We start from the raw sequence: 5,071 nt of genomic DNA, 5'->3' as shown, positions 1-5,071 counted from the left end.
TTCACAGCTTTCCCCGACTTCTCTACTCAGTGTCCAGCACGGGCGTAACAATATGATGGAAACCATCTTTTAAGTCTATGGTACTGAAGTACTTTTTGCCATTTAAATCTTCGAGTTCATCCTAGATAACCAGAAGAGGAAAATTGTCGCGGTCAATTACTTTATTCAATATCCTATTGTTACGTCCAACCCCGGAATTAGGATAAGAAAATCTGGGAAGCAATGGAAAGGCTAACCAAAGGGGTCGGGGTAAGGAAGGACGCAACTAGATACTTGAAAATGTCGCTCGCAGGTACACGCTCTGAGGCGCGTGGCGCGATCCGAACGCACTTTCGATGGCTTAGGAAGGGTCAACGTCCGTAGAGACGGTAGGACGCCTTCCGTGAGCGGTGCAATCGGAGGTCCTCTTTCGAGTCAAGGAATTCAATCCCTTTAACTCAGGATCGGACCTCGTGCGATTTCGAGAGGGAGATGGTACTGAGGGTAAGGTCTTAAATTAAAGAAAGAATGGAGATGTCTTTAACATAAATACTTATATTTATTTGCCATAAAAAATGTTATTTAGTATAAAAAAAATAATTATAAACTAGGCGTTAGTGTAAATGTGTACATGTATATAATAAAACAAAGGAAAATTTGTGTGTGCACGTTAATCAATGAAGTAAAACATGAGAATTGAAATAAATAAAACTTAATTTTATAGTTATCAATCTAAGGTTACGATCTCAGGATCGCCTACTTCCTCAAGGGTGACGGTGGAGGCGGTCGACGGGGTCGGGGATGGTTCTCTGGAAAGTTCCCCGGGGCAAACCGGAGAATAAGAAGGTTCGAGCAGAGTGGCGGGATCGGGTGTAACTGGGAGCACGCAAAAAGGGGGAACGCGACAAACAGGGCGAGAAGGAGGAGGCGGCGACGGTGGTTCCTCCGGAAGAGCTGGTGGAGACGGTGGAGTGGCAAGTCGCGAAGGACCGGCGCACAGTGCAGTGGTCTAAACGCCTGATTTTGTGGCAAAAAATTAATTTTTCCAATTTGTCTAAATGTCAGTAAGATTTATTGTAATTTCAAGAAAAATACACAAAGAAGAATGTCCTGTAATTTAAATGCTTATACGTTGCTTTGAACTCATAATATAGGTATATAAAAATGACGAATTTTTAATGTGCTTAATATAGTCGCTTTTTACAGTTCATGTCTTAATACGATTTATTGTTATTTGGCATATGTACTTTAAGTTTTATTCATGAAATTGACAAAAAAACTTAACCTAGCAGATACATCCGATGTAGTTTTTAACCTCGTGTGACGCTTAGTGTAAATCGATCATCTTTATTATGCGATATAAAACTTTAGCCGCCTTTAGCTAAAAAGGTCTTGTAACAAGATTGAACAGAATATCGTATTCTTGAAGAATGTGAAGAAAGAAAATACTAATTTTTAGCAGATTTTCTTTCAATAAAATTGTCTTTTCCTGTAATTCAATGTTCTATTTATCGACTTAAAGTCATTGTTGGGGACCACACGCTACACGAGCGTGTCGACAGAGTGCGCCACGTCCGTAGAGCAGAACGTGCGCGCCACGACAACCGCAGTCAGTCGGTCTCAGGCCCTTGTACGATACGTCTCGCTATAATAAATACACGTACTAGCATACATCCTTCGCTCATCGTCCATACTCATTTACACACTCTCTCGTCCTTATACGAGGCACAACAACTGGCGCTGCGGAGGCTAATCAGACCTGTGTAAAGGAAAAAAACAGAACAAGAGCGAGAGAAAAGCAACGCAATGTCGACATCGGAAGAACTCAAGACCCTTACGGCGGCCATTAACTCTCTTCTCCAGTTTCAGCTACGAAACGAAACGAAAAGACAGAATCCGGCATCGAGGAATCCGACGACATCGCACTCCGATCTCTACAATCAGCTCAGTGCTCGCGTGGAAAAATATGCATACGGGCTTGGCGACAAAACGAAGCCGTTCACAAAATGGCTGCAACGCCACGAATACACCGTCGTCACAGAGGCAGCGTCACTACCGCCGGAAATGCAGACTCGACTCATTTTAGATAAGCTCGGACAAACAGAGTTCGACAGGAATCACGTCGCGCCTCAAAACCCGACGACAATGCCGCAAAACGAAGTCATCGAGACACTGAAAAATCTCTTTCACGATAAAGTGCCGATCACGCGCCGCCGCATAGAGATCTTAAACTATCGATACGTAAAGTTTGTTCCCATCACAGAACATATCGACCGCATTAACCGTCATGCATCAGACTTTGATCGCGCTAAGCTCACGGATGACAATCTCAGAGTCCTTTTGCTGTTACAATCTTTCTGCTACTCAAGCGAAAATGACGAGCTAAAAAAAATAGCTTTACGTGTAGTCGAGAAGAATCCAAACGCTTTACTCAAGGACATCGTCGCGGAACTCGAAGCTCACATGAACGTATCGACTAGCCTAAAAATGCTCGAAAACCCAGTAGCAAGCTCATCTACGGCAGCTATCAACGCGGTCCATGCCAAACAGAAAAGCAAGACTCAGTCAAACCGCCAGTCAACGAATAAGAAAACAGATGTGAAGTGCAACGGTTGTGGAGGCGCCCATCAACGATCGAAATGCTCATTCCGCGACGCGTTGTGCCACAAGTGCTCTCGGAAGGGCCACATCGCTAAAGTGTGCCGGTCCGAATCAAAGAACACGGATACCGCCGCGAAAAGTGAAACTGCCGCAAAAAGTGAAGTTGCCGTGAAAAACGCAAGCCTCGTAACGCAGTCAATTACCGCGGTCGGTAAGCGTCGTCGAAAATACGCTACGGCATTGGTGCTCGGTAAAATCGTACATCTGCAGTACAACTCAGGATCGGACATCACGGTTATCGGCAAAGACAAATGGGAGCGACTTGGGTCCCCGAAACTCGTCGCGAGTGATATCGTTGAACACGCGGGCGGAAGTGAATTCAAAATGATCGGTAAATTTACGGAGAAGACTCAAGTCTTCGATCGCGAGGCAAAATTGGACATTCACGTAGCTGACCGCGCTGGTATAAATTTATTCGGATTAAACGCCATTGACAAACTCGATTTATGGTCTATCCCGCTAAGTGATTACATAGACCAAGAAACCGCGACACGCGTTCAAATCTCGGGAGCTTTGCAACCTATCGTCGCTCAACAGACCGCGTTTTCAACAAACATAAGTCTTATCTCGGAACCGTCCGATTCGGGCGGAGGCAATCGGTCCGCCGCGACGCCTCTCAACGCCTATCAAAACGAACTGTATAAAAGTTTTTCTAACCTTTTTTTCCAACGAACTAGAAAAATGCAATAGCCACCAGGTCAAGTTCCAGCTCACGGAGAACGCACGACCCGTACAGGCCCAGTGCAGACAAATTCCATATGCCATGGAAGAGCCTCTCAAAAGAGAGCTTCAACGGCTAATCAAACTAGGAATAATCGAACGTGTGGAATCTTTAAAATGGGCAACACCCATCGTCATTGTAAGAAAGCCCAATGGTGAAATACGCTTATGCGCAGACTACTCCACGGGTGTGAATTGTCTTTTGGTCGACCACCGGCACCCGCTGCCCAACGTAGAAAGCGCTACAGCCAAACTTAACGGAAATGCCTTCTTCAGCGTACTTGATCTCAGTGATGCGTTTTTCCAGCTGGAGATCGCCGAGGATCATCGGGAAATCACAAAAATCATCACTCCGTTTGGTCTTTTTAGATACACTCGAGTACCCTTTGGGTTGAAGACAGCTCCCGCTGAATTCCAGGAAGCCATGGACAGCACACTAGCAGGATTGGGAGGAGTTGACGCATACCTTGACGACGTCATCGTCAGAGGTTCCAATCGGCGGGAACACGACTTACGTCTTCGGAAAACCCTCCAACGTCTCGAAGAAAAAGGCTGAAAACTTAGACTCGACAAATGCAACTTCGCGCTAGAAGAAATCAAATTTCTCGGGCTAATCATAAACGCTCAAGGCATATCGGCCAACCCAGAAGCCACCCGTGCAATAGCAAATATGCCCAAACCTACAAACGTCGTAGAAGTTAAAAGCTTACTCGGTATGGTGAACCACTATGGGAAATTCATTCCCCACCTACACCAAATCAAGCATCCATTGGAAGATCTCACCCGGAAGAATCGACCCTGGATCTGGAATCAACAACACGATCAAACGATAGAGCAAATCAAAAAGATTATGCTTAGTCCACTTCTTTTAGAGCATTTTGACCCATCAAAAACCCTCGTCGTTGCGGCTGACGCCTGCTCTACGGGAATAGGAGGTGTCTTACTACAACGAGATTCGTGCGGACACAAACGAGCTGTGTACCACATGTCCCAGAGTCTCTCGGACACACAGCGAGGCTATTCTCAAATAGAAAAGGAGGCCCTAGCTCTTGTCACTGCAGTCGAACGCTTTCACAAGTTCCTGTGGGGACGGAGGTTCATTCTACTCACGGACTACAAACCTCTAGTCGCGCTTTTGCAGACGGAGAACACAAGAGGCCTTAAACCTACGACAGCTGCACGACTCAAAAAATGGGCCATACGACTCTTAGGTTACGACTTCGAGATCAAGTACATCCGGACAGAAGAATTTGGACATGCAGATGTGTTGTCACGCCTGATAGACAAATTTCGTCGTGACAACATCGAAGAAATCCAAGTCGCCAGCATCCAATCTGTGGAGTTAGAGGTCCAGCAAATCAGGAACCTATCAATTGACACTTTCGGAGAAGATCTGCGTGACAAGCTCAAAACCGCTACCAAGGCAGACAAGGACCTCGTAGCAGTCATGGAAGCCATCGCAAGTGGCTGGAAAGCCACTATAGGTACAGAAATCGTAGAACACTACAAGAAACGCCGTGACAATCTCAGCACCGTAGACAAGACACTGCTGTTAGGCGACAGAGTAATCATCCCGAAGATAATGCAACACGAAATTTTGACGGCTCTCCACAAGGGTCATCCTGGCGTCAGAAGGATGAAACAACTCGCCAGAGAATACGTCTACTGGCCGAGAATCTCTGATGACATCTAACATCTTGTTCGCCAGTGC

The sequence above is a fragment of the Temnothorax americanus genome, unplaced genomic scaffold (genome assembly GCF_048541705.1).
Source record: "Temnothorax americanus isolate GAGA-0224 unplaced genomic scaffold, ASM4854170v1 Scaffold175, whole genome shotgun sequence".
Classification (NCBI taxonomy): domain Eukaryota; kingdom Metazoa; phylum Arthropoda; class Insecta; order Hymenoptera; family Formicidae; genus Temnothorax; species Temnothorax americanus.
Note: the sequence above shows the minus strand (reverse complement) of the source record.